This window comes from Terrapene carolina, unplaced genomic scaffold (genome assembly GCF_002925995.2).
Source record: "Terrapene carolina triunguis isolate 2854851 unplaced genomic scaffold, T_m_triunguis-2.0 Scaffold193, whole genome shotgun sequence".
NCBI lineage: Eukaryota > Metazoa > Chordata > Testudines > Emydidae > Terrapene > Terrapene triunguis.
In genome coordinates, this window is record NW_020664544.1 from 7,987,550 (window position 1) to 8,004,497 (window position 16,948).

Below are 16,948 nucleotides of genomic sequence, written 5' to 3' on the forward strand. Positions count from 1 at the left end.
CCCCGGCCCCTGCACCCAGGAACGAACGCGGGGAGTGTTTGCGGATCACTGTACGGCCTAGCCTGGCCCCGGGCCCATTGTCCTGCGGGTGCAGTCAGGCGCCACTTACGCTGCGGCGCAGGCGGCTGCGCCCCGGGCAGAGCACCCGCGGGCCGCCAGAGGGCGGGCCTCCAACAGAGTGCTGGTTTTTTCACTCCGCATGCGCCGCATGCCCGCCCTGTTCAGAGCAGCAGCCCTGAGCAGGGCCGGGTCTGCAGGTGGCGCAGAGCGTGCTGGGAAGTGTAGTCCTCTCATAACCCCATGCTCTCTTTCATCAGGTCTTTGCAAGCTCAGTTAGAATAGTCCCAGGGTAGCCCAGCCTGTAGCTTGTACACACAGTCCCAGGGACACACCGCATGCACTGTTGGCACCAGGGACTCAATAACGACTCAGTCAAGCATTCACCAAAATTATGCACCAACAAGAGCGATGTTTTTAAAAGCAGCAAAGAGTCCTGGGGCACCTTATAGACTAACAGACGTATTGGAGCATGAGCTTTCGTGGGTGAATACCCACTTCGTCAGATGCATGTATTCACCCACGGAAGCTCATGCTCCAATACGTCTGTTAGTCTATAAGGTGCCACAGGACTCTTTGCTGCTTTTACAGATCCAGACTAACACGGCTACCCCTCTGAGATTTTTAAAGACTCTTAATCCATCCCAAAAGAAATTGTTCCTCCAAAGGAGGACTGTAGCAAGGCCAATATGGTACTTCTATAAATACATAGTGTTGAGACACTGCTTGGAACAAGAAATTGAACTTGCAGTTTTCAGCAAAATTCAGAGTCACATGAACCTCTTAGCAGCCGTAATGTTTTAAAACACCCTAAACCAGGGATCGGCAACCTTTGGCCTGTTTGTTTACCTGCTGCGTCCGCAGGTTCGGCCGAACGCGGCTCCCACTGGCCGCAGTTTGCCGCTCCAGGCCAATGGGGGCGGTGGGAAGCAGCGGCCAGCACATCCCTCGGCCTGCACCGCTTACCGCCGCCCCCATTGGCCTGGAGCGGCGAACTGCGGCCAGTGGGAGCCGCGATCGGCCGAACCTGCCGATGCAACAGGTAAACAAACTGGCCCGGCCCCCCAGGGTGCTTACCCTGGCAAGCCGCGTGCCAAAGGTTGCCGATCCTTGCCCTAAACAAATCTACTAATGTGACCACCTGTCTCTGCAGGGATGAACTCCAGGCACCACAACATCATGCTGCAATGCTGGTGCATCAGCATGTAATGACATAACCTTATCAAAATATTAGGACATGGCAACATGTGCCCTGTGACTAAACCATTAAGCATTGTAGAACAGAGAGTCGTTAAAAAAAGCCATCCCAGAAGACCTGCAGTGTGTAACAATTGTTTCCTATAGTAATACAGAAGCTCAAAATAGTGCAGCTTATAAATGTTGCTGAGGTTCAGTCTTAGTTCAATACTGTGTTTTCTGTTGGTATAAAAGAGAGAGGTGTTCCTCGAGTGAGCTAAGCAATTTCAAGCAAAGACTGGTGTGCTGCACAGATGCTGATTCAAATACACATCAGCTGAACCTTAATCACAGCAAAATATATCTACTACGTGATACGTTTTTGTCTTGATTGAAAGTAAACATGTACTATAGGAAACAACACTATACAACTACCTTAAAAACTGCACAGCAGGCAAAAATGCAGCTACTGCAACAAAACCCTTCTTACCTAGTTCTGCAAAAGTAAGTGCAGCAGTCCTGAAAGGCATATTAGAGATTTTTTATTTTTTTTTTGGTGAGAACTTATTCAAAGCTTATTTAAACAGTTTCCTATTTAAGGGAAGGGAGGCAGATTTCTCTAGAACAGAATCTGGACAGTGTCACTTTGTCACATGTCAGAGAGAGAGAGAGAGAGAGAGAGAGAGAGAGAGTGTGTATTAGTGGGAGTGAGGATAACACATTTAAAAAACAGAAAAAGGCACAATATTAAACTTAGAAGAAAGGCAATACTTAAAAATAGGAAAACAACATTTTCAAAAGGCATGGTTAAAAAATAGAAAAGGGAACAAAAGCTAAAATTAGTAAATATTAAAGAGGTTTATTTTAAAAACAAACAACCTCAGTAGAGGGGCAGCTGGGGAGAATGTTATATAGTTTAAATGACAGGTCTCTTAAATGCCATATTTATCACCCAGACTATCTTCTTTATGCATTGTTTCCTTCGTGTGTCTCACCCGCCCCCCCCCCCCCCTTTTTGTCTGCTGTGTTTATAAAAAGTCTATACACTTCAGGGCAGAGACTCTGACTTCCTATATTTTTATACAGCATCTATCACATGTCTGATATTTTAATAAAATGTTAGGTTTAGAAACTGGCTAATCCTTTGGGCCTTATTACTTTAATCATATCCACACAGGTACACTCTTCCGCCCGCGTGGAGTCCCAACGACTTCAATGAGGCTCCACATAGGTGCAAGGACCTGCCCATGTGGCTCTGATTGAAGGAATGAGGCCTTTGTGTTTAACTCCTTAAATGTGACCCCAAAAAGGAAAAAAAAATGGATTTTCCCTCCCATCCCCATCCTTTTACATGTTATGTCCAAGGAAAGCCTTATTTTATTTTTAAATCCCTGCTGGTTTTTACATGATATTCAGGTCTTGTCCCTATAGTGTCTTCCAGGAAAAAAATAGGCAGACAACTGATAAACTAGTTGTACTATCACAATTATTAAGGAAGTGAAAGCTGAGTGACAGAGGAAATTATTTTTAGTCACTGTTTAAAACTTGGGGGAGGAGCTGAGCTTGTTTAGTTTTGATACCACTTATTTAGTTCAAATGCCTGCCAAACAGTTGGAATTAAGTTCTTTTAAAGATTCAGTACCCGACCTTTCAATTAAGGAAAGAAAAAGCTCCTCAGGTCTTTGAATTTCCTAGAGATCTCCAGCAGAAACAGGAAAAACAAAGACTTGATAGTCCTGAAATCACTATCTGGTGTTCTATTAATTTCTTAAACACTACAATAATAAAAACATAAAAGAATACAATAATCTCTTGGGGGGGGCAGGAATGGGGGAGAATAGGTAACTTAAAAAATGACTAGTTTCCTGTGTTTCAGATGAACTGCTGGGGAGGGGAAGGGGTTGGCTGTGTAAAAAGCTTCAGGGTGCTAGGAAACAGGACCATGACTCTTGGGATGAGCCAATTTTAACCCATCTCTGCTGTCTCTGGAGCCCCCATTCCATCCATGCCTGAAGCATCCTGTCACTATTCTTTGCTGGCTCCCATATTGTGCTTCAGGCCAGGAAGTGGCATACATCAGCATCTGAAGCGAGGGGTGGAAGCAACCTTTGGAGAGAAGGCTGTCAGCAGAGTTAAGTGAGAAGCAGGTATCTACCCTTTGCGGAGTACTTCTTTTAGTATTTAAAAAGCGGAACTAGGGGTCACGTAAGAGACATGGAAGGGAGGCGAGTCAGGGGCTAAATTTAACTCTGCTTCGAACTTTCAGAATGAATCTGTTTCAGCTGAGGATTCTAAGGGCCAATTCCTGCATTTACATCTTTCACACTTTTATAATGAGTTAATGCTAGAAGGACCAGACTCTTAGAAACATATTTTACAGGTCTGATTCTCAATTACACTGCTAGATTATTTGGCCTTATGTGGGGAAACCCTCTTCTGCTCCTGTTGCAAATGAAATACCCACTGCTAGAGCAGTGTAGAGGGGCCTTAATGCAAAATGAGAATCAGGTCCTGTGTGTTGTAGTGGCCCATATGGTAGTGGATTTTGCAGTGTAGTTATACAACAGCCCCCTGCACTGCACAAATAAGGTACCCTGCTAGTATGCAACTAAACCCTGATACTGAAAACATTTATATACATGCTTAACTTTAATGTGGATCTACAGCCCCTGCCTTCAATGGGGCTTCTCACATGCTTAACTTTCAACATTAAGAAATCACAGGATCGGGATCCTAGTGCATATTTTCATTTGCAGTGAACCCTGTATCGTAATTACGATACCACTAGCTGTGTAGCAGATGGAACTCCAGAACCCATCAAGAGACAGCGAGTTATACAGAAATTAGCTTGGGACCAATAATCACACTCTTAAGTTATACTCTGGACTCCACCACTGATTCACTACCCTATCCTACTTTACCTCTCTGCATCTCAGTTTCCCCATCTGTAAGTTGATTATACTTAGCTACCTCACAGGACAGTTGGGAGCGAATGACTATACAGTGCTTGACATGTTCAAAGCACTGTACAAGTGCTAATTATCAATGATGCTTCTTAAATGAGCAGATGGGTCATTAGTGAGCAATCAGAAGAACCCTTTTTCCGAGGCCTGGTCTACACACAGATTTTGTACTGGTAAAACTATTTCAGTTAGGGGTGTGATTTTTTTACCACCACATAGTTATACCAGTGTGACCCCTACCATAGATGCAGTATAAAAAAAAAAAAGTAACCTTAACAGGGGATTAGTTGTTGAGGACACAAAAAATTACAAGAGGGAAATCAGTGGGAGAATCTACTCAACACTGTAGCTGTCTATACACAAATGCAAGGAAGACCTGGAAGTATTAGTACATATGATAAATTATGGCTTAACTGGCATCACAGAGGCTTGGTGAGATAAGTCTCATGACTGGAATACTGGTATAGAGGTATACAGCTTCTTCAGGAAGGAAAGGCAGGGTAAAAGGGAGGAGGTATGCATTATACATCAAGAATATATATACTTGTTCTGAGGTCCAAAAGAAGGTGGCGGCAGACCAATTGAGAATCTGAGTAAAGAGAAATGGAGTAAAAAACAGGGGTGGTGTCATGGTAGGGGACTACTAAAGGCCACCAAATCAGGAAGAGGAGGTGGATGAGGCATTTCTAGAACAAACTACAGAAATATCCAAAACACACAACCTGGTAGTAATGGGGGGGGAAGGACTTTAAATTACCCAGACATCTGTTGGAAAAGTAATATGTCAAAACACAAATTTTCCAGCAAGTTCTTGGAATGTACTGGGGACAGCTTTTTATTCCAGGAAGTGGAGAAAGGAACCAGGGGGACAGCCATTTTAGACTTGAATCTGACCAGTGGGAGGAATTGCTAGAAAATCTGAAGACGGAAGGCAATTTGGGTGAAAGTGATCATGAAAATCTTAATTCTAAGGAAAGGAAGGAGTGAGAATAACAGAATAAGGATAATGGACTTTAAAAAAAGCAGACTTTAATACAATCAGGGAGCAGGTAGGTAAGGTCCCACGGGAAGAAAATCTAAGGAGTTCAGGAGAGTTGGAAGGAGATAATATTAAAGGCACAACTGCAAACTACCCCAATGCAAAGGAAAGATAGAAAGAATAATAGTAAGAAGCCAATATGGCTCCATCAGGGGCTCTTTAGGACTTGAAAATCTAAAGTGAATCGTACCAAAAGTGGAAACATGAACATATTGTTAAGGAGGGGTACAAAAAAATAGCACAAACATTCAGGGACAAAATCAGAAAAGCTATGGCACAACATGAGTTATACCTAGCAAGGGACACAAAAGGCAATAAGAAGAGGTTCTTCAAATACATTAGGAGCAAGACAAAGACAAAGGAAAGTATAAGTCCTCAACTTAGCTGGGAAGAAGAGCTAATAACTGGTGATATCCATAAAGCTGAGGTGTTTCATGTCTATTTTGTTTCAGTCTTCACTCAAAGGATTAGAGGTGACCAGATGCTTGACAAAATTAATACTAACAAGGGGGAAGGAATGCAAACCAAAATAGAGAAAGAACAGGTTAAATAATATTTAGATATGTTAGATGTATTCAAGTCGGCAGGGCCTTCTGAAATTCACCCTACAGTACTTAACGAACCAGCAAAAACGATCTTTGACAATTCCTGGAGGACAGGTGAAGTCCCAGAATACTGGAGAAGGGGAATTTTTAGTCTTGAGAAAAGAAGACTAAACTGGGACCTGGTAACAGTCTGCAAATATGTTAAGGGCTGTTAGAGGAAAGTGGATCAATTGTTCTCCAGGTCCAGTGAAGGTAGATACAGAAGTAACAGACTTAATCTCCAGCAACAGAGATTTAGTTTAGATATTAGGGCAAACTTAACTATAAGGGTAGTTAAGCTTGGAATAGGTTTCCAAGGAAGGTTGTGGAATCCCCATCACTGGAGGTTTTAAAAAATGACTAGGACAAACATCTGTAATGGGTTGGTCTAGGTTTACCTGACCTTACACAGTGCAGGGTGCTGGACTTGATTACTTCTCAAGGTCCCTTCCAGCCCTACATTTATGTGATTTTATAACCAGCATAAAAGGTGCCTTATAACATATAGCTTATTCCTGTTCCTGTACAGCAGGGGTGAGGAACCTTTTTTCTAGCAGGGGCCATTGACGCATATCACAAATCAGTCGGGGGCCACACACAGCCCCATGAGGAGTGGGGGCGCAGAGGCTTGGGGCTCCCCCTCCGCAGAGGAGTGAGCCAGTGCTCGCGGCTCCAGCCCTGCGGGGGGGCACAGAGGCTTGGGGCTTCTCTAGGTTCTGGTGGGCGGGGAGGGGTGGGGAGGCAGAAATGAGTTCAGGGTGTGGGAGGGGGCTCTGGGTTGGGGACAAGGGGTTTGGGGTGCATGAGCAGGCTCAGGGCTGGGGCCGAGGATTGGGGTGCGGCTCCAACTGGGGGTGTGGGCTCTGGGGTGGGGCCAGTGATGGAACAGGGAGTTGGGGTGCAGGAGGAGGTCTGGGTGCAAGCTCTGGGTGGGAGCTTGGGTGCAGGACGGGGCTCCTGGCTGAGATAGGGGGTTAGGGTGCAGGAGACGGTGTGGGGGTGCAGGCTCCGGCCACGAAGCGCTTACCTCAGGCGGCTCCCGGTTGGCAGCACAGTAGGGCTAAGGCAGGCTCCCTGCCTGCCCAGGCTCTGTGCTGCTCTGCTTCCTGAGGTGGCTGGCATGTCCAGCCCCTAGGCTGAGGGACCAGGCGGCTCTGCGTGGTGCGTGCTGGCGCCGACCCAGCAGCTCCCATTGGCCACGGTTCCCGGCCAATGGGAGCTGCGGAGCCAGCGCTGGGGGCAACACGCAGAGCTTCCCTGATCACCCCTCCGCTTAGGGGCCGCAGGCACATGGTGGCGAGCCGGCGCTCACGGCTCCAGCCCTAGCCCTGCGGGGGTGGATGCCGAGGCTCGGGGCATCCAGCCCTCGGCGCAGAGACTTGCCGCAGGCCGGATGAAAAAAAGCAGCGGGCCGGATCCAGCCCGTGGGCCAGAGATTCCCCATCCCTGCTGTACAGGAATTAATTATACCAATATAAGCACTTTTTATACTGGTTAACTGCACCCACACGAAGGGATTGTACCACTTTAACCACACTGCAGTACTAATACTACTACTAACACACTGGTTGAGGTAAAGCAGTACAACCTTAATGTTTTAACAAGGCCTGAATGTACTGCTTCCAGGTAGCATGGGCAAGACACTGGTGATTTTCTTTTTTTAATGAGTCCTACCCTGGGTCTGCCCATCAATGCTGTTAGTTATGGAAGTCATAGATTATGCATCTTCCTAATTTTTTCAGGACATTTTGCTACATGATCCAATTGCCAGCCCTAATGCAGGGACTGAAGATCCACTGCTTCTTTTAGTGACCAAGATAAGGCCCTGAGCCAGCAAAGTGGGAAAGTCAGTGATCTTTCTTAACTTATCTGGCTGGGAGCTCCATAGTCTTGGTCCTGCTCCTGTGAAGGTACGGTCTCTTGTGGTCCTAAGTCCCCCATTTTGTTTGACAGTTTCATTGTTCCAGTGGAACATATCTGTCATTAGAGGTCATGGAGGAAGAGACAGCCTCTCAAGTAGCTAGGACCACATCCATGACCGTGAAAATCAGTTCAGTGTCCTTGAACTGTACTCTGTATTTAAACAATGGGAAGCCAGTACGAAGAACGGCATATCAGGGTGATGTGTCCTCAGCAGTGTTGGATCAGGTACATACCTGGACTATACAAGAGCTATACTGGCTTCCTAAGAGTAATATGAAAAAAAATTGTTGGTGAGATAAGGTCAGATGATGAAGACCTATATAGCAACAGTGTTCACACTGGATCTATTTCCCTTTGGTCCAAAAAAACCTGCCCTTTAGAATAGAAGGGTACTGAACCAAGATAGGATTTTACAATGGCAGAAGCATCCTTGGCCACATAAAAAACACCACACACACACACAATCTGAGCTTTAGATCGGCACAAAAGCAGAAGAGGCAGAAGTCTCCTACCAATGATAATGGTTCCAGTAGCAGTATGTGTTCAGACATAAGCACCATGGAAACAGAAGGACATCTTGACAGACAGAATCATTGAAGAAACAGGGAATATTTCTCATAGCAATGAGGAGAAAAAGGATGAAGGTTTCCAATCCTCTCTACATTCTGCCTTGGAAGAGTTTTTTACTAAACTGAAAGACCTAACTGATAATCAAGATTTCTAGTTCCATGCCTCCAGATAGCCCATGTCTAAATCTTGCCCCTTCTTGCTGCACATCTCACCATCTTTCCTCTGTCCACACAGCTAAAACACTGGCTCAGGCCCTCATCTCCCATATTAAGTACTGTAACTTTGGCCTTGACAAATATTTTACCACACCATCACCTCTCCATTATATCCATTTAAAATGCTGCTGCAAAAACCATTTGAATTCAGACCTCGTCCCCCTTTGCACCCTCCACCACAACATTCAACACAAGCTACTTGTCTTTTCTTTTAAAGCACTTCACAGCTTACCCTCACCTTCCCTATCAGCTCATATATTCTGTTGGACAGTTGACCCCTGCCCTCATTCAACCAATACCAGCCTATATAGCTCATGAATCCAGTTTTTCCTCAAACATCTTCATGCGGGCAGGGGACTGGACTCGATGACCTCTCGAGGTCCCTTCCAGTCCTAGAATCTATGAATCTATGTTTTCTCCGATGCCTTCCCTTAAGCACAGGAAGAGCTCCCTGTAAAAATCTGCAGAGCCACTACATTAGCCTCCTTTGAATTTCTTAAAACCCTCCCCTGTTGTGATGCTTACCAAACACTCAAAAATGGTTAGGCAACTAGTATGCTGACTGCTGCTTATTTCACTAATTATAATTGACAATTACCTTGTGTTCCCCACATCAGATTGTTGCCTTCACCTATTCTCATTGTACTTAGATTGTAAGTTCTTTGGGACAAAGATAGTCTTGTTATTTGCATGTACAGTGCATAAAGTAACAGAGTCCCCAATTCTAAGTGCTATTGCAATACAAGTTATGCTTATATAGGAAACTCAGGTATATGGAGAGACTCCTAACCTTGCAAAGAAAACTGTAAGGTTGAGAAACAAGCAGAAGTTAATAAGAACAGGGGTTACAGAAGAAAACTGAATTACAGAACCCCCTGGAAACACTCCACTTTCTAATCCAACTTTAATTTCTGCATACTGGCTTCCAGGTTTATTAGATATTCCAACAACAGAAAAAAAGGCATGTTCAAGAGTAAAAGGGCACACTATCCTAAACACAGAACTGTGAGACCTTTGTCTGGTTCCACAACTATAAATATAGACAAGCTGCAGCTAAAACAGATCCATCACACAGTGGCAAGATTATTGATTTCAAATATTTTTCTAAAACATTACAACAGGCTCTCCTTGGGCCTCTCAGATCATTGGATAAGTTTTGAGTTGCTTAACAGAGTCAAGGAGGAAGAGTAAATTCCTCATGCAAAAAGCTACATAGTCCAACTGAAAAGTAATACTTTTCGTTAAAAAAAGCAAACACTTTTAGTGACTAAGTTGGTTAATTTGATGCTGAAGTTTACAATTAAAAAAAATCCACTGCTTGTTCCTATATTCAAGGAAGGTCTACAATTTAAAAAACTATTTGGGAATTTAAGTAAATTAAAAAAAAAAAAGTTAAAATTGTCAAAACATGAGGGGAATGATTTTAACTTCTGTCCCTGGAAACACTGTGGTATAAAGTACCTAAAATTGAAAATAATCAACTATGAGCCATAGTAATGTGTCTTTTTGTAAGGCGGGGAATGATCGTGAAGGATATTTCACCATGATTGCTTAAATTCTGTGGCAAAGTTAATTTATTCTTTCTATCCACAGAATATGGTCCCATTGTGCCACAAAGTACACGGGTTCTTGATTATAGTAAGCAGGTCAATGGTCAATCTTGTCTAATAGTCTGTCTAATAGTGGGAAATTCTGTATGTTTCAGAGGAAGGCATAAGCCCCTTCCCACTATTCCACCCATTTGTGGAATATGAATAAATACATCTTCCTACAAGAGAAGGTATAGGTAGATACAGGAAGTAGTATCTACTCATAGTCCACAAACTACTGACAACCCTGAAATTATCAGACCAACTGGAACACACAGTGTTGACTTTTACGGCACAGTGTAAGGCTAATGGACACAGTTCACCACTGTCTTGGCCTTGCACCTTGTGTCATAATATACACTGATGCTATATGGTTGTACAATGCTACCAAATCAAAACAGTAGTATTTTACATTAGTTTTGCACAGATGTGACTGCACACAAGGTGGAGGACAGCACAGACCAGTGGTTATCAAACTGCGGGTTGCGACCCAGTACTGGGTCACGGAATGTAAGGCACTGGGTTGCAGCGGCTCTAGTCAGCACCGCCGACCGAGCTGTTAAAAGTCCTGTCGGCACTGCTGCCCGGATAAGGCAGGCTAGTTCCTACCTGTTCTGACACTGCGCTGCGCCCCGAAAGCGGCCAGCAGCAGGTTCGGCTCCTAGGCGGGGGGGCCACGGGGCTCCGCGTGCTGCCCCTGCCCCAAGCACCAGCTCCACATTCCCATTGGCTCCCTGCCAATGGGCCAGCCAATAGGAGCTGTGGGGGGGATGACAGTGCCAGCGGGCGCTTGCACGCCTCCACCTAGGAGCCAGACCTGCTGCTGGCTGCTTTCAGGGAGCAGCGCAGTCCCAGGACAGGCAGGAAGCCTGCCTTAGCACCCCCGCTGCACCACTGACCGGGAGCTGCCCAAGGTAAGCCCACACCCCAATCCCCTGCCCCAGCCCTGAACCCCTTCCTGCACCCCAAACTCCTCATCCCCAGCCCCACCCCAGAGCCTGCACCCCCAGCCCAGAGCCCTGACCCCCTCCCACCCCTCTGCCCCAGCCCTGAGCCCCTCCCACACCCCAAACCCCTCTGCCCCAGCTCCGTTGGATCACAGGCATCAACAATTTTCTTCAACTGGATCGCCAGAAAAAAAGTTTGAAAACCACTGGCATAGACTCAGACCCCATCAATTTACTCAGGCTTTTGCCTAAGAAGCATGATGATGGAATGAGTTACGGGAATGTTTCTTAAGAAGCTTAAATTGATGCGGGTCAACATGTTGATTTTATATTGAGGGCTGTTCATGATCCCCGAGATTGATGCAAGTCTTAAAGGAATAAAATAAAATTTATAAATAAAACTAACATGTATCATCTTAGCAAAACTGGCATAGCTCAAGCTGTAACTTTATTGCTTTAATTGCTAATTCTGAGGAGTTATTTCACTTTTGTCTGAAGAAGAGGAAAACACATGAAGAGGGAAATGTAATCCTGCACCAAATGTAAAGCCATTGCCATCGGGGACACCAGAAAGGTGAAGGTTAGCTGTGTTATGGGAATGATGCTTTCAGTTTTTAAGGGTGGATCTACACTAGGAACTTTTGTATTCTTTCTTTAGCACCAGTGCAGCTCCACTGATGTTGACAATGGTGGAAGTATTAGCGTAGACATCAGGCAGGCATTTTAACCACGATGTTGCCTAATCCTGTTCTGTAGAATAAAATGATACAGTGGTAAACATATCTGCATCCATTCTACACAAGTGCTTCCACTTCTGGTAGCAACAGTGGAGCTGCACATGTGCTAGAAAACATATAAAAGGTTTAGAAGCATTAGCTAGTTGTTAACAGGAATGGAGTATATTTCATCTGTTAAAAGAAAGTGCCTGGAGTAGCCAGCCCAAAAGGAAAAAGAGTAGCTGAAAGTCTTCTGATACTTCTTTATCCTTACCAAAAGGAGACCACAGCCCCCCTGTCTCAGGCTCATAGCAACATTTTTTTTTACTGATTTGACTTTCTACAAATACTGTCTTTTGCTTTTTCTCATCTTCTGAGGCAACAGAAAATCTGGGAATTTCAAGACAGTGACAGCCTTCAGTGGTTAATAAAGATTCATATGTTAAAAGTGTTCCCTGTTTTACTAGCAACCCCTTAGATTAACAACAATAGTTGTAAAAGTCTGTTACTTTTCACAATTGATGCTGTTGGTTTACTTTTTGCAGGTCACTCTGATTAAACAATAAAACTAGACTGGCCAATTTCACTGTTTTTCCATCAGTTTCCACTTCCTAGTCTTCTGCCCTATTAACCTGCGTCTCTCTCCCACCCTCACCCACAATTTGTTCTTTCTGCTGCTGCTGCTCTTGGGAGTCAGGGACAAGATGCTCAAGTTGTGTGTGACTAAATCTCCCTCCTGAGGTCATGTGTGTGTATGAACTATAAGAAATCTCACATAAGGAGCTACACTAGACTTGACGCTGTGCTTAAGGATGACCTCATCTTCTGCACTCACATCTGCATTATATGCAATGATTTTGCATTAGTCTGTGATATCTCAATACAAGTTTAGGGAAACCTATCATTTATTGAGGGAATAAAGCAATAATGACAAGACACGAAAGCTTTATCAGACACCAACTAGCTGAGAACTAGAACTATTAGCCAGCGGCAACACAAAAGATGAGTGGGTGCAGGGCGCTTCCCCCCAGTAAAGTGCAAGGATATCCCCTTGGTGAAGCCCAGCCCCGTTCCAAATATGCTGGGAATGTGCTGAAAGTCCTAACAAGATGCTGTGCTTGTATCCTTCTTGAAGAGCTATATTTTTATCATTATCAAATGCTTACTAGCCAGAGGATGTGAACCACTTGCTTCAAACACATCCTCTCACCCAGACCTTTCTGACTACTGGAAGGCAGAAGAAATTAATTCTCTCCTTCTCACACCTACCCCAGAGCCTCATGATTCTAGCGAAGGGAGGTTGCCTTCATTACTCTACCCTTTCCATAGCCTCCATTTTTTGGTTCTCTCTCAGCCACCAAGAACAGCTCAGGTTACTTAACTCTGGTGCTATTTAATAACTTTTCCAAGCTGCAGCATGAAGCCGACATGGTTTGTCCATTTCACTGAGGCCTACTAGGCCCTGAATACCAGCAATTAAACTGACCAGAATCTTCTCATATTACATCACACTCAAGACATAAGGCTGACTACATTTAATTTTATAAGGTGTTCCAGGATATCTGTATATAGGCATCACAGTGCATTAAATACCTATGGCAAACTCTTACCTAGTTTTCAGTATATTTTTCAAACACATCTAGGCCTGCTTTTCATAGGTGCTGGTCACCTATAGCTCCCATCAACAGAAGTTACAGGAGCACAGCACCTTGGGAGTGGGGGTGGAGGAGGGAGGGAAAAATCACACTGCTAAAATGTAGCGGCAACCTCCAAAAACTTGTAGCAGAGAACTAAAATACACCTCTACCCCTATATAACGCTGTCCTCGGGAACCAAAAAATCTTACCGCGTTATATCGAACTTGCTTTGATCCGCCGGAGCGCGCAGCCCCACCCCCCCGGAGCGCTGCTTTACCACGTTATATCCGAATTTGTGTTATATCGGGGTAGAGGTGTAAATAGTATTAGGGTTTTATGTTGTGTATGTATTTACAACATCAACAACAGCATAGGAGGCTATACTGTTATGCTGACCAGCTGGTGATCAATCACTACTGTAGACTTGTCTAAATAGCCATATGAATGGATAAACTAACTATTTTACTGTAACAGAACTTGTTATAAATTCCACCCTATGCAATCCCACTGAAGGCAGGGTCATTCATTTGTTGGCTTTCATGACAACTAAGAAAAATGCTTAGTATGGGGAAGGATTGTGACCCTTTCTCCTTTTATGACTGTTGCCCTTTTTGATTTTTATTAAATGCATACAACTTGGCCAAACACATTGTAATCCTTACATTATAATAATCAAAACTACTAATATAATGCTTTACTTTTTCAAAGCGGTGTACAAATATCAACTAATCCTCACAACCCCTTTTTCAGGCACATCAGTATTATCCTCATTTTACAGATGGAGAAAACAAGGCACAGAGAGGTGAAGTGATTTACCCATCCCAAACAGTGACTCAGCAGAAGACTAAGGATTAGAATTTTAGATTTCCTGGGCCAATGCTGAGTACATTAGATCATGCTGACAGAAATATGCAAAACTCTGTGGGAATTACAAGCACGTGTAACAATACCAGGATCCGTGTCAGCAGAGCAAAGAGAATATGACAGCCATATACAAGCATTTGAGGGGCATACACAACAAGGAAAGATATATTATTTTGGGGAGAATCAAGTAGGAACCTAGGACCAGTGGGATAAATCTAAAGAGGTAAAAAAAAGGTTGAATATCAGGAAACATTTCCTAACAGTGAAATCAGTCAGACTGAAGCAGTGGAAGCTCCATTTAATAAGTCAATTAAAACTAGGATGAACAAAGCATTAGACAGAATACCTTAAGGATCAATCCTGCACTAAGTGGAGTGATGGGGGCTGTATTAGAATAAACAAGATGGGACTCAGTAGATGTGCTCCATTCCCCTGCAGTCTTTATTATTTCTAAAATGTTTCAAATGTCCCAGCAATATTCTGCCTATGTATAAAGTGTTCACCTCATCAAGCCCTATCAAGTGTTTACAAAAGACAAAAAAAAAAAAAAAAAAAAAAAAATCAGAAGACTTGGTAGTAGCAGGTTATAACTTCATACAGTGGGAGTGGCATTGGCAATATGGAGACACTGTGTCAATTTTAATGCATTTGGCAATCTCCAGATAGATTTTCTGTCCTGCTTATCAGGTTTTCAGACTGAGTTGATTTACACTCTGGAAAATAATTTCTACTAATTCTGTAAAATTATTAACAATATTAAGGAAGTGATTGCAAGGATATTTGGGTCCCACATTTTCAGCCGGGACTACCTAACTACTACTTTACAACATACAGTGACCATCCAAATACGCTATGCTTAGTTCATAGTGTCAAGAGTTGATATAACATTTCTGGTACCATGCTGAGTGATCCTGAAATACTTAACTAAAATTATAGTTATTAATAGTTTTTTAAAATATTACATTCACACTTAAAAAATACACACACACGAAACTAAAATAAAATAAAACACCAGAAGTTATTGCATTTTTCCAATTTTAGATAAATGATTTTCTTCCTCAAAAAGAGATCAAATCTAGATATGGAAAGTTAACTTTTGTTTGAGCTATATTCCTGGATCTCCATTTTCTGGTTAAATATTTCTCATGGAAGTGACAGAGGGGTCCTGTTTTTTAAACCTTTCCTGAGAATAAACAGCGCCATCAGAATTCTAAACACAGACTTCAGATACCACGGTGCTTTTCACAATTCAGGCATTTCTGTATTGAATACAACTCCGAAAAAAATGTACCATTATAAAAATGAAGAGATGGCAGGTCCTACCTTGCAGGACATCTTGATAGAATCCATAGTGTCTGGAGCAGTTCAGAAGGGACTCTTAATCTTTCCAGATCCAACCACGTTCTAGTAGTTCTGCAAATCTTTCTTATTTGAAGAAGTGGAAATCTGGTATCTGTAACAAAAACAAATTAATTAGGTGAAAGAAATATAGCTCACAAACAACTTGCCTTGGGGGCGGGGAGAATAATCAGGATTTAGGAAGAAATAGATTTATCACCACCACCTTACCCCAGAAAGGAAGACTATAGAGCAAACACACAAAGCAAACTGTGTAAAGAATTATACTTGGAAAACTAGACACAACTCTGTAAACTTCTGGAGGACAAAACAGTTGGAAAGTACAGACAAAAATCTGCACACTATATAGATTAATGATTCAGGTAAAGAGATCAAAGTAATGTAAAAATTTATGGTATTTAAGCACCTAACTCCCTTAGGCTCTTATGAAAATCCCATTTTAGGAAATTCCCTCCATGTTAAATTACACCTTAATCACTTAATTTCATATCACATTGAGGAATGCCTGCCACCCACTGAAATACATTTATTTTTCAGGATAAGGACTTCGCGGGTGGAGGAGGGCAATAGTTTACAACAATAAAAAAGTCATATGGTTATTTCTGATGTGGTTTTGTTTGTTTGAAATCGTTCTAGAAACCCACCTTGAGAGTCTGGAATTTGCCATTTTTTAAAATGTTTGGATAAAATGGAGGATTGTAAAAATGGGGGGGGGGGGTGAAATCTACAACTATTTTCTACCTCATTTCCTACAATTTAGTATCTAAAGTCTTTACAGCCTCTATGCCAGGTTTGCTTCTGTGGCGCTTTGCCATGTTAGTGCCAGAGCCTCCTTCTCGCCTTCTTTTGCTCCTGTCCATTCCTTGGGGATCGTTGGGATTTTGCACGTCTGTGGTCATTTTGTTTCCTTAACACAAGTAAACAAACAAAACCGAAGCGCCCGACGAGAAGCCACAACGGGTGAATAGCCTGAAAACTCCAAGGCACGGTTCAGCTCGGGAGTTATAAACTGTCCTTGCGCCAGGCACTTGAAACCCTCTTCAAAGACGACGCTAACCCAGAGCCTGTCTAACCCCCCCAGCCCCCTCCTGTGTCTCCGACCGGCAAGGAGGCGATCCGGGATCTCAGCCGGCGGCTGGCCCAGGTTAGATCTCATTCCCGGCCCACCCGGCGGATGCCCCCTGCCCGATACCCCAGCCCTGCTCCAGCAGCGACCAGCATTTGGCCTGCTCGTTTGGCCATCACCATTGTTGCAAATGCAACAAAATATCTCTTCGTTCGGCGTGTAACCGAGCAGCTGCAGAGCTCT

The 16,948-nt window shown here is 43.6% G+C and overlaps 1 protein-coding gene across 1 annotated transcript in view; it reads right to left on the bottom strand.

Annotated features, from left to right (window-relative positions):
* Positions 1 to 16,948, bottom strand: part of KANSL1 (KAT8 regulatory NSL complex subunit 1) — a 177,061-nt gene extending 160,113 nt beyond the window's left edge. The window contains exons 1-2 of the mRNA XM_024195174.1: positions 16,284 to 16,948; positions 15,604 to 15,733 (exon numbers count right to left, since the gene is read on the bottom strand). The gene's annotated coding sequence lies outside the window, so the exon portion shown is untranslated. The remainder of the gene's footprint in view (positions 1 to 15,603; positions 15,734 to 16,283) is intronic.